The 13,673-nt window shown below is 36.2% G+C and overlaps 1 long non-coding RNA gene across 2 annotated transcripts in view; it reads left to right on the top strand.

Moving 5' to 3' along the window:
• Nucleotides 1-13,673, top strand: part of LOC140623660 (uncharacterized) — a 78,144-nt gene that overhangs the window by 10,499 nt on the left and 53,972 nt on the right. For both annotated transcript variants that reach the window (XR_012023202.1, XR_012023203.1), the window contains one exon: nucleotides 315-350. This is a non-coding gene — a long non-coding RNA (uncharacterized lncRNA). The remainder of the gene's footprint in view (nucleotides 1-314; nucleotides 351-13,673) is intronic.

The following is a 13,673-nucleotide window of genomic DNA, read 5'->3' as shown; positions in this document are numbered from 1 at the left end:
GGAATAAATGCCCCCCCCTTTATTTCTTCTCCTACCTCCTCTGTGTTAACTACGATACCTGTAACATGCCTCAGGTGATGCAATTTTTTTTCATCATATGGCAATTTTTTATGTCCCCGTCTTCTCCTATTAGAGAGTAAAGGGGTTGAAGTTTGTAACTGAAGACAATTTCCCATTCATCTTTGTGGGGTAAGTATTTAGCACAGAGTCAGAGTTCAGTAGTTTTTTGGTTGGTTGGTTGGTTGGTTGGTTGATTGATTTTTACATGGATTTCAGTATATGACTTTTTCTTCTATGTATTTATTCATTTTCAGATAAATTCTTCTAGGTGGGATTCCCTCAGCCGAAAGGTATAAACATATTTTTGCTTCTTAATACATATGACCAGATTGCTCTCAGGATGTCACCAGTTAAGTGTTTCATTACTTCGGAATGCCAGCAGTACCATATGAATGCATTCAATATTACCACAACTTCATTTATATCTGTTGGATGGTTTTAATATTTATTATTTTAAAAAATAATCTAGTAGGATTATGTGCATGGCAAATGGCATGGCAGATTGTTTTTAGATAGATTTTTTTCAGTTTTTCTAAGCTGCTTACTTCAAAAAGAGAAAGGAAAAATCTGGAAGAGTGCAGGGAAGGAGGAACCTCCAGGGTGTGCTGGGATCACATCCAGAAATTTCAGCACATTTCTCTTCAGTGCTCCCCCACTTTCATTCTATTGGCTTATTATTTTAGCATTGGAAGTCCAACCTGCCTCGGGTTGGACTTTCAAACAGGTCACTCTTCAAAGATGAGTCGAACTTTTGTTGTATATGAGATTAATCTAGAGAAGTTATCCTTAATTAGGATGAGTAATTGAGGCAAACCCTCTTTTTCAACTTTTCCAGCTCTGGTTAGGCAGCTTTCCAACATTTTCTTGAGTTCATGGATGATTTCTGACTTTTAGACATTTTAGTTCACTGAAGTGACATTTATTTAGTAACATCGAAGTCCTCTGGGTCTGTCTTCCTCATCCTCACCTTCTAGGTCTCTGAGCCATTTGAGGTAGGAAATATACCTGAATGACAATCTCACACCCACGCTGAAAACGTACCTACTAAGTGACTAAGTTCGCATCTTTCTGAATCTGCAGAACCTGCGGTAGAGCCTCTTGCTGTTTACTTTCCTAAGAATCCCGGGATGCTAATCAAGGGTAGGGGAGGTGGGTGGAGAAAAGAGAAGCGCGGAGCAGGGGAAAGGAAGCACTCGTGGCAGCTATTGCCGTTCTCATCAGACTTTCTGTTTGGATAGCACATCACATTTGGCTGGGCCTGAAAAGCAAAATCCTCTATTTAATGAGCCAATAAAATGCCTGGAGCACCAGTGGGCTTGGGGAGGCTTGACTCTCCACTAAGCTAAAAGCCGCTAATTGAGCCCGTGTGCCAGCTGGGACCTGGAGGTTTCTACTCAAAGAGCCGTGGCTTTAACATTTTTTTTCCTTCTTCCCCTCTCATGTACAGCCAGCTTCTGATGAGGACTCCGATTCTCCCGAGAGTTAACTGCTATCACCTCAATTATTTTGATTAACCCTTAACTCTGAGAGTCTCCATTTACTGACATGCCACATTAACGGCAATACTCCCGGGTAAATGCCTGCGGGGGGACGGGATAAGCCGGGTCCGATGCCAGGACCATGAGGTTGAACCTTTTTATTTTATTTTTTTTTTTAAGCTTGAAATCGAATTGTGACTGTTTCTGCTTCAGAAACACACAAGGGAGAAGAAAAGGTTAGCAGGAAAGACCATTTCATATAATTTTAAGTTAATCTCCCCCTTCAAGTGACAAGTTTGGCTGTGAGATTGCTTTAGTGGGGATTTTTTAAAAAACAAATTGAAGGGAGTCCATTCCTCCATCGTGTGTTTAAATAATTTGCACAAGATATCTGACCCATCATTCCTGGAAGTCCCCAGTATGTGTGCCCTGAGTTAGAGTTGATTCTGCTGGGAGTTTTACATGAACTCTTTCCTGAGATTTGTGGGCTGGTGGTAGAGAATTGTCCTGCGTATTTAAGAAACTTAAAACAGCAAAACAAACAAAAAACAAAACAACAACAACAAAAAACACCCACAAACCATTATTGCCTTAGTTATTCAGGCTGCTATAACAGAATGCCATGGACCGGATGCTTCTAAACAACAGAAATTTATTTGAGTCCTGGAGGCTGGTAAGTCCAGGATCAAGGCACCAGCAAATTCAGTGTCTGATGAAAGAAAGCCAGAGTCCTGGTTCATAGATGACTCTCTTCTTAATGCCCTCACATTTGGAGTCTCTTTTATAAGGGTACTAATCCGGGATCCCTGGGTGGCGCAGCGGTTTGGCGCCTGCCTTTGGCCCAGGGCGCGATCCTGGAGACCCGGGATCGAATCCCACGTCAGGCTCCCGGTGCATGGAGCCTGCTTCTCCCTCTGCCTGTGTCTCTGCCTCCCTCTCTCTCTCTATGTGACTATCATAAAAAAAAAAAAAAAAAAAAAAAATTTATAAGGGTACTAATCCCATTCACCAGAGCCTAACCTTGTGATCTAATCACTTCTTTAAAGGCTCCACCTCCTAATATCATGATGATGGGTATTAGGGATTAACATATGAATGCTGAGGGTACACAAACCTTCAGTTTCCAGCAATTATGATAGACTAGCTCAACTATAATCGTGGACTTAGAAGCCTAATGTGGTTTTCTTTGAGCTTGATCCAGAACTTGGATCCTATGGTGTGAGATATGATTAAAGAAACTAATTGTCCAAAGTCACTGAGGATCTGGTAGGTTTCTCAAGGTGCATGGAAAGAAATTCAAGGAAATATTCTATAATGATTTCTTTTTTTAAAAAGATTTTTAAAATTTATTTATTAGAGAGAGAGAGAGAGAGAGAGAGAGAGAAACAGGCAGAGGGAGAAGCAGGCTCCATGCAGGGAGCCTGACGTGGGACTCGATCCCAGGTCTCCAGGATCACGCCCTGGGCGGAAGGAGGAGCTAAACTGCTAAGCCATCGCAGTTGCCCTCTATAATGATTTCTATGTCAAGTTTAATACCTACTATGACTGCACATCCTCAAATTTTATATAGGCAATGGGCAAATTTAAGTCATTACAACTTAGGAAAGTATATTCTATTATAGACAAGAGCAGCTTTGTCAATCTTTTGCCATTTCTTTTGCAAAGATATTTCATACTACATTATTCTTCTTTCATTTAAAAACATCTTTAGGGCATTTGATATAATTATCTAGTATAGTTATATAGGATAAAAGGGTCTGTTTAGCATATTTTAGTCAGGAAATAATTCCCCTCTGGTCTATATTTGCACACTGTCTGTACACACAGTCCAGCCAATCGGGAAACCAACTTGAAGACTCATCTTCTAGAGGAATTTTTCCCTTCTTTTTTTTTAAAGGGGGGATGCAGAGGGAGAGGGAGAGAGAGAAGCCCAAATAAGTTCTATACCCAGCACAGAGCCCGAAGTGGGGCTCGATCTCACAACTGGAAGATCATGACCTGAGACGAAATCAAAAGTTGGACACTTAACTGACTGAGGCACCCAAGCACCTCGCTTTTGTCTCCTTCCTGTTGCCCTTTGTATCTCATTTCTTCTACATTAATCTCATTTCATTTGAGAACTAGAATTGATATTTCAGAAGAAGTTAAGAAATTAAAAATTGCAAATGAAGGAGGTAAACAGTGAATAAACGGCAAGTCATGCCTAGAAAGTCCTGCTCAGACACCCCCCCGCAACCATATTTAAAGGGGTTTTGAGGCTCCTGTATGGAGCTCCTCATGTGTTCTTAATTACAAATCATTCTCATGTTTAAGGGCTTTCCTCCATAAACCAGACTCTTTTTCAAGAAGGTACACATGGCAAAACTTCGTTTGGAAATAAAAATTTAATTTGTATCCATTAAAACTTAAATTGAGGGCAGCCCAGGTGGCTCAGTGGATTAGCATCACCTTCAGCCCAGGGTATGATCCTGGAGTCCCAGGATCGAGTCCCACGTCGGGCTCCCTGCATGGCGCCTGCTTCTCCCTCTGCCTGTGTCTCTGCCTTTCTCGCTCTCTGTGTCTCTTGTGAATAAATAAAATCTTAAAAAAAAAAAAAACTTAAATTGAGATCCATCACTGTTGAATAAAACTGGAATCAGTAATAGTTGATAAAATTAATATAGCCATGTATTAAAAACAATTTATTAAAGTAAGTTCCAGAGATTCACTTTAAAATTGAGAACAGATTTTCTTGGCTTTAAGTTTTGAAATCAATCCATATGCTTTAATCCTTCCACTTACCTCAATTGTTCTCAAATGTTGGTGTGCATGAATCAGAAGCAGCTGAAGGGCTTGTTAAAACCCAGATTGGTGGACCCCACTCTGAGTCCTGATTCAGTAAGGCTGGGTTAGGGCCAGAGAATTTGAATTTCTAAAAGTTCCCAGGTGTGATGGGCAAAACTCTAAAGATGTCCTACCAGGAATCCCATCCCCTGGTTATACAATTAGAATCTAGCCTGGGAACTGCTGTGGAGAGCCTTTGCAGATGGGATTCTGGTTGCTAATCAACTGACTTTAAAATAGGAGATTATCTTGGTTTATCTGGGTGGACTCAATGTAACCACATGAGCCCTTAAAAGCAAGAGGGGAGGTCAGAGAGAGTTCAAGCATGAGAAACATTCACTCTGTCCTTGCTAGCTTTGAAGATAGAGGGGGCAGTAAGCCAAGGATGTGGTTGGCTTCTGGAAACTGAGAACAGCTTCAAACACCCCAAGGAAAGAGACCTCAGTCCTACGTGGAACTGAATTCTGACAACAACCTGAATGAGCTGGAAAGGGGATTCATTCCCAGAACTTCTAGAAAGAAGTGCATCCCTGATGACACCTTGATTTTGGCCTTGTGAGACTCTTAACAGAGGACCAGCTGAGCCATGCTATGCCCAGACATCTGGCCTACAGAAACTGTGAGATAATAAATTTCTGTTATTTCCATCATTAAATTTGTGATAATATGTTAGAGTGGCAATAGAAAATTAACACACATGGTAATAACGCTGCTGCTGGTCCCAGAAACACAACTGGAGAATCACTGGCTTCTTTTTTTATAAATCTTATTACCAACTTACAACTTCTAAAAAAGTTTAATCATTTGCTTTGTTTTTCTAGAGAGTAAACACTAAGGTGAAGGTTGCTATTTTTATTACTTAAAATGAAATTATATGTAAAATGTTTAGAAGAGTACCTAGCCCTTGCTGAGTGTTCAGGAATGAGTAGCTGTAATAATAACTTACATGAGTAGGTGACATTTACCTAAAATGCTCTCTGCCAGGCATTGTGCTAATTATTTACAATGAATTTGCCTCATATTAACTCAATGAGGTAGATGCAATCATTGTTCTCATTCTATAGATGTGCAAACTGAAGTTCAGAGGAACCTTGCCCAGAATCAGGCAGTGAATGAAAAATGGAGGTGATAGGTAAACACAGGCAGTTTGATTCTAGAGCCTAAACTCTTCATGGCTATTGATTTCTTATATTTTTTTTCACAGCTGATTACGCATTCATCTTGTTTACCACTCAAGCTAAACATTCCTACATAGTTCTACAAAATAATAAAGCTTAAGCTATATAATTTTGTCTTTTTCAAACTCTGCTAACATCATAAAGCATATCATTCACTGAGCCAGAATCTATTGAACAACTAACTGCATGGCAGGCTCTATGCTGGGATTGAGTTTACAGATTTGTGAGTGGTTCCTACCCCGCTGAATTTATAAAATCGGCAATCATCAAAGTATGTAGAGAAACACTATAGAGTATTCCTAGTAAAATCAGAAACAGTACATCAATGCTATAATCGTTATTATTTACCATGACACTTGTAGTTGCAATGCAACTAGATTTGCCCGAATTAGCAAATAAAAATATAGGACAGCCAGTTTAATATGAATTTCACAAAAACAAAATAATTTTTTAGTATTGATATTTGTAAAATATTGGATGGGAAATACTTAATCTATTGTTTAACTGAACAAATAATTTTTGGTCCTTTATTTTATCTGGCAGATAGACTAAAGAAAACTAAAGATATAGGACTATAATTTGCAACTAATCAACTGAAAAACTATTAGTAGCAACAGAAGATAAGTTAAATGGCGATAAAATATATAAAAGTCAATGGCTTTTGCATACACTAATCGTAATTAGTTGGAAAATGTAACAGATAATAGTACTTCTTAAGTTTGTTAAATTGAGATATATTGGACATATTATACTGCATTAGTTTTAGGTGTACAACATAATGACTTGATATATGCATATTATATGATTACCATAATAAGTTTAATTAACAACAATAACCACACATAGTTATAATTTTTTCTTGTGATGAGAACTTTTAAGATCTATTCTCTTGGCAACTTCCAAATATACAAAGCCATATTGTTAACTGTAATTATCATGCTACATATTACGTCTATAGTACCTTTTAATCTTATAACTGCAAGTTTGTACCTTTTGACCAGTTTACCCATTTCTTCCACCCCCAACCCCCAACCCTTCTTGCCTCTGGCAACACCAATCTTTTCTCTGTCTCTATGAGTTTGGTGTTTTTAGATTCCACATGTAAGTGAGATAATACAGTATTTGTCTTTCTCTGTCTTCTTTTACTTATAATGTCTCCGAGGTCCATCCATGTTGTCACAAATGGCAAGATTTCCATCTCTTTTACCCCTGAACAATATTCCATTGTGTGTGTGTGTATACACATACCACATTTTCTTTATCCATTTATCCATTAATGGGCACTTTGGTTGTTTCCATGCCTTAGCTATTGTAAATAATGTTTCCGTGAACATGGCGGTGCATACATCTCTTCAACATAGTGATTTCATTTCCTTCAGATATATACCCAGAAGTGGGACTCCTGGGTCCTATGGTAATTCTATTTTAATTTTTTGAGGAACCTTCACACTGTTTCCATAGAGGCTGAGCCAATTTACATTCCCACGAACAGTGCATAAGGGTTCTTCTGTCTTCACATCCTGGCCAACACTTGTTATTTCTTGTGTTTTTATAATAGCTATTCTAAAAGGTGTGAGGTGATATTTCATTGTGGTTTTTGATTTGCATTCCCCTGATGATCAGTGACAGTGAGCATCTTTTCAGGTAACTATTGGCTATTTGTATGATATATATCATGAAGCCATTATCAGATAGGATTTGCAAATAATTTCTTCCATTCGATAGGCTGCCTTTTTATTTTGTTGATGGTTTCCTTTGCTGTGCAGGAGTTTTTTAGTTTGATGTCCTCCCACTTGTTTCTTTTTGTTCTTGTTGCTTTTGGTGCCAACTTTAAAAAATCATTGCCAAGACCAATGTCAAAGAGCTTACTACCTATGCTTTCTACTGGCAGTTTTAGGTTGTAGATCTTATGTTCAAGTCTTTAAATTATGTTCACTTTACTGTGTGTGTGTGTGATAAAATAGTCCATTTTCATTCTTTTGAATGTGGTTGTACAGTTTTCCCAACAGCATTTATCAAAGAAACTAACCTTTCCTCATGGTATATATTCTTGGCTCCTTTATTATAAATTAAGTGACCATATATATGTGGTTTAATTTTGGGGGCTTTCAATTCTGTTCCCTTGATCTATATGTCTGTTTTATGTCCATACCATCCTGTTTTGATTAGGATATCTTTGTCATATAGTTTGAAATCAGGAATTGTGATGTCTGCAGTTTTGTTCTTTCTCAAGATTGCTTTGGCTATTTGGGATCTTTTGTAGTTCTATGTAAATTTTAGGATCCTTTATTCTTTCTGTGAAAAATGCCATTGAAATTTTGATAAAGATTGAATTGAATCTGTATATTTTTGAATACTACAGACATTTTAATATCCTTCCAATCCATGAGCATTGAATATCTCCACTTATTCATATCTTATTTCATCCATGTGTTGCAGTTTTCAATGTACAGGTCTTTCATCTCCTTGGTTAAATTTATTTCCAGGTATTTTATTTGATTCAATTGAATAGCATTGTATTTTTAATTTCACTTTCTGATAGTTTATTATTAGTATATAGAAATACAACTCATTTTTCTATATTGATTTTTTTTTTGTATCCTGCAAACTTGCTGAATTTTTTTATTAGTCCCAACAGTTTTGTGGCATCTTTTTTTTTTTTAATCTTTTTAACCACTTTGGCTAGGACTGCTAATACTATAAAGAAAAAAATAGTGAGCAGACATCCTCATCTTGTTCATGATCTTAGAAGAAAAGCTCTGAACTTTTCACTGTTAGAGTATGATGTTAGCTGTGAACTTATGTTATATTGACCTTTATTGTGTTGGAATATGTTCCTTGTATAGTTGGTTTGTTGAGAGTTTTTATCATGGATGTTGAAATTTGCCAAATGCTTTTTCTGCATCTGTTGAAATGATCATCTAATTTTCATCCTTTTATTTTTTTAATCAAAGTATAATTAATGTACAGTGTTAGTTTCAGATGTATAATTATTTAGCAATTCTGTATATTACTTAGTGCTCATTGGAATGAGCGTACTCTTAATCCCCTTTATCATCCATTCCCCCCATCTACCTTCCCTTTGGCAACCACCAGTTTGTTCTCTGTATATTAGAATCTATTCTGTTTGTCTCTTTTTAAAATTTGTTTTCTTTCTTAAATTCCATATATAAATGAAGTGATATGCTATTTGCTTTTCTTTGTCTATTTCATGTAGCATTATGCCCTCCAGGTCCATCCATGTTATTGCAAGTGGCAAGATCTCATTCTTTTTTATGGGTAAATAATATTTCATTGTATATGTTTACCATGTCTTTAAGCATTCATCTATAAATGGACACTGGTTTGCTTCCATAACTTGGCTATTGTAAGTAATGCTGTAATAAACATGTGGGTGCATATATCTTTTAAATTAGTGGTTTCATTTTCTTTGGGTAAATATCCAGTAGTGGAATTACTGGATCATATGGTATTTCTATTTTCAATTTTTTGAGGAAACTCCATACTGTTTTTCACAGTGGCTGCACCAGTTTGCATTCCAACCAACAGTGTGTGAGCACTCTCTGTTTGTTTGTTTGTTTGTTTACATCCTCATCAACACTTGTTATTTCTTGTCTTTTTGATGTTAGCCATTCTGACAGGTGTGAGGTGATATCTCATTGTAGTTTTGATTTACATTTCCTTGACGATTAAGGATGTTGAGCATCTTTTCATGTGTCTGTTTGCCATTGTATGTCTTCTTTGGAAAAATATCTATTAAGCTCTTCTGCCCATTTTAAGTTGTATTATTTTATTTACTTATTTTTTGTGGTGTTGAGTTGTACAAGTTCCTCATGCACTTTGGATATTAAGCCCTTATTAGATATATCCTTTGCAAATATCTTCTATTCAGTGGGTTGCCTTTCTATTTGGTTGATGAATTCCTTCACTATGCAAAAGCTTTTCATTTTGGTGTAGTCCCAGTAGTTTAATTTTGCTTTTGTTTACCTTGCTTGAGGAAACCTCTAGAAAAATGTTTCTATAGCTAATGTCAAATTACTGTCTATGTTTTCTTCTAGGAGTTTTATGATTTCAGGTCTCACATTTAGATCCTTAATCCATTTTGACTTTATTTTGGTATATGGTGTAAGAAAATGGACCAGTTTTATTCTTTTGCATGTAGCTTTCCAGTTTTCCCAGCACCATTTGTTGAAGAGACCATCTATCATTTGTTAATACACATTGTGCTACACCCTGATTAATTTGCATCCCTAGAAGACATCTCACCATGGTCATGGTGTATGATCGTTTAAATATATTGTTGAATTCAGTTTGCTAATACTTTATTGAGGGTTTTTTGCATCTGTGTTCATCAAATATTTTGGCCTGCAATTTTCTTTTCTTGTAGTGTCCTTGTCTGGTTTTGGAATCAAAATAATAATGGCCTTGTAAAATGAGTTTCTATATTTTTTGAAAGATTTTGAGAACAGTTGGTGTTAATTCTTCAAATGTTTGGTAAGGTTCACCTGTTCTGGACTTCAATTTGTTGAGAGCTTTTCCATTACTGATTCAATCTCTTTACTAGTAATTGATCTGTTCAGATTTTCTATTTCTTCATGATTCAGTTTTTGTAGGTGTGTGTTTCTAGAAATTTACTTCTAGGTTGTCCAATTTTTGGCATAAATTTATTAATAGTAGTCTCTAACAATCCCTCATATTGTGGTATCAGTTGTAATGTCTTCTTCATTTCTGAATATATCTGAGTCCCCTCTTTTTTTTTTTCTTAGTCTAACTAAAGGAGCACCTTTATTCATTTGTCTTTTCAAAAACTAGTTTAGTTTAACTTTTCTGTTGTCTTTTTTTATCTCTAATTCAATCATTTCCACTCTGATATTTGATATGTCCTTCCTTCTATTAATTTAGGTCTTTCTTTCTTTTCTTTCTTTTCTTTCTTTTCTTTCTTTTCTTTCTTTTCTTTCTTTCTTGTAGTATAAAGTCAGATTGTTCATTTGAGATCTTTCTTTTCTCCAAATGTAGGTGTTTATTATGAACATTCTTCTTAGAATTGCCTTTGTTGAATCATATACATTTTGGTATGTTTTATTTTCATCTTCAAGTATCTCAAGGTATTTTCTATTTCTCTTTTGGCTTCTTCAACCCATTAGTTGCTCAGGAGGAGGCTTTGTATTGTCCATATATTTTTGAGTTTTCCATTTTCTCCTTGTAATTGATTTCTAGTTTCATACCATTTTATGGTTAGAAAAGATGGTTGGTATGGTTTTGGTCTTATATTTATTGAGACTTGTTTTGAGCACGATATATGATCTATCTTGGAGAATGTTCCATATACGAATGTGTATTCTTCTGCTTTTGGGTAGAATGTTCTGGAAATGTCTGTTAAGTCCATCTGTCTAATGTTGTATTTAAGTCCAATGTTTCCTTATTGATTTTCAGACTGGATAATCTATCCATTGATGAAAGTAGTGTGTTAAAGTCCCCTGTGTAAATTGTATTCCTGGTTATTTCTTCTTTTAGGTCTGTTAATATTTGCTTTATATATATATATATATATATATATATATATATATATATATATACGCTCCTATGATGGGTGAATACATATTTACAATTGTTATATTTTCTCCCCAGATTGACTTCTTTATCATTATATAATGACTTTGTCTCTTATTACGGTGCTTAAGGTCTATTTTGTCTGATATAAGAGTAACTACCTCTGCCTGCTTTCTTTCAGATTCCATTTGCAATGTAATATATTTTTGCATCCTTTCACTTCTAGTCTGTGTCCTTAGAACTAAAGTGTCTCTTGTAGGCAACATATATAGTTGGGTCTTGCTTTTTTAATACACTCATCCACTCTGTTTTGATTGAAGAATTTAGTCTACTTACATTTAATGTAGTTATTAATAAATATGTAAGTATTGGCAGTTTATTGTTTTCTAGTTTTGTAACTTTTTTTTTCTATTGTTCTCTTCCTTTGTGATTTGATGATTTTCTCTAGTGGTTTGCTTAGATTCCTTACTCATTATCTTTTGTGTATCTACTATAAGTTTTTGCTTTGTGGTTACCATGAAGCTTACATAAAACATATTTATATGTCTATTTTTAGTTAATAAGAGCTTAAGTTTGAACACATTCTAAAGTTCTACATTTTTTTTTTATGATAGGCACACAGTGAGAGAGAGAGAGAGGCAGAGACACAGGCAGAGGGAGAAGCAGGCTCCATGCACCGGGAGCCTGACGTGGGACCCGATCCCGGATCTCCAGGATCGCGCCCTGGGCCAAAGGCAGGCGCTAAACTGCTGCGCCACCCAGGGATCCCTAAAGTTCTACATTTTTACTCTCTTCTACCTTTTATGTTTTTGATTGTTGCCATCACCTCTTTTCATCTTGCATATCCATTAAAAAATGTTTTTCCTACTACTTTTGTCTTTTAACCTTCATACTAAATTTATAAGCATTTAATTCACTACTATTACAACATTAGAGTATTTTATTGTTAATATTTATACTTTCATGTATTTTCCTGTTACTAATTGGCATCCTATTGTTTCAGCTTGTGGAAATCCCTTTAATAATTCTGATAAGACTGGTACAATGGTGATGAATTCCCTCAGGTCTTATTTGTCTGGAAAACTCTTTATCCAATTTTAAAGAACAGTTTTCCAGATGGAGTATTCTTGGTTGGCAGTGATTTTCTCTCAGTTCTTTGTTTCTGCTGAAAATATCTGGTAGGTTTGTGAGGGTTTCCTTATATACAACTAGTTGTTTTTCTCTTGCCACTTTTAAGATTCTCTTATTCTCTTTAACTTTTGACAATTTAATTATGTGTCTTGGTGTGGATCTCATTAGGTTCACCTTATTTGGAACTCTGGATTTCTTGGATCTGAAGTCTCTGCCTTCTGCAGGTTAGGGAAGTTTTTTTGTTTTGTTTTGTTTTGTTTTGTTTTTTGGAGGGGGGTAGTTTTTTTCTATTTTTCCATCAAATGACTTTTCTACCTCTTCCTCATTTTTTTTTTTTCATTATTTTCCTTTTTGCTTCTCTGATTGAATAAATTCCACTGCCTGGTCTTTGATTTCACCCATCTTTTCTTTCACTTTATCTAGTCTGTTTTTGAACCCCTCTATTAAAATTTTAAATTTAGTTTTCCTTATATCTGTTTTTTTTTGGGGGGGGTATTTCTTATGTTTTCTCTCTGTTGAGATTCTCACTTTGTTCACACACTGTTCTCCTGACTTCCGTGAACATCATTATGAACATTGTTTTGAACTCTTTTTCAGATAAATCATTCATCTCCATTTAATTAAAGGTATTTTTCTTTGGTTATCTTGTTCTTTTATTTGGAACACATTCCTTTGTTTCTTCATTTTCCTTGACTCTGTGTTGGTTTCTATGCATTTCATAAAACAGTGACTTCTCCTAGTCTTGAATAAGTTGTTTTGTGCAGGAGATGAAACTTGCTGTTTAACTCTACCCTAACTCTTACTTGTTTCTTGAATCTTGATTGTCCAAGCAAGTTTCTTTATTTGTAGTGGCTCCCAGTAGGTGAGGGTGTGCCAAGACCACTCAGTGTTCTAAGGTTGAGAATCTCAGTCAGTGCCCAGATTCATGCTGATTGGAAGCTAGAGTTCCCAGGCAGCACTTTCAAAATATGCAAATATACCTTTTATTCTGGGGAGACTGGGAGATGAGTGTTTCTGTCTGTTCCTTCTGCACTGAGCCTGGTGGGGAGGATAGTTAAAGACTGTAGTTTGCTTGATTTGTTTGTTTGCTACTGTCCTGTTAAAATTTCGAACTTAAGCCCCATTGGCCATCAGATCCACATAATCAAGGGATGCATTCCCTTAGCAGCCATAAAAGTCGGGGTGTGAGTCATGTGCACAAAATCATTTTTGGGAGATACTGGCACTTGAAATGAGGCGGAGTGAGAGCATGAAAATGGCAACTGCTAACCTCTGTGGTCTCTGGAGATTAAGAGACCCTAATCTCTGGCCCCTAGATGTGTGCTAAATTGGAAGCCTGCCCCTCAGACCAAAGCTTATAATATAAGAAAATGGGCCCCTTTTACAGAATGACTGGGCCCATTTTAGTCTGCTGCTTCTGCACTGTGCCCCAGGGAGATAAACTCAGTAAGTC

Source organism: Canis lupus, chromosome 33 (assembly GCF_048164855.1).
Source record: "Canis lupus baileyi chromosome 33, mCanLup2.hap1, whole genome shotgun sequence".
Classification (NCBI taxonomy): domain Eukaryota; kingdom Metazoa; phylum Chordata; class Mammalia; order Carnivora; family Canidae; genus Canis; species Canis lupus.
The sequence above is the reverse complement of the archived record's forward strand: the minus strand, read 5'-3'. Positions and strand labels throughout refer to the sequence as shown.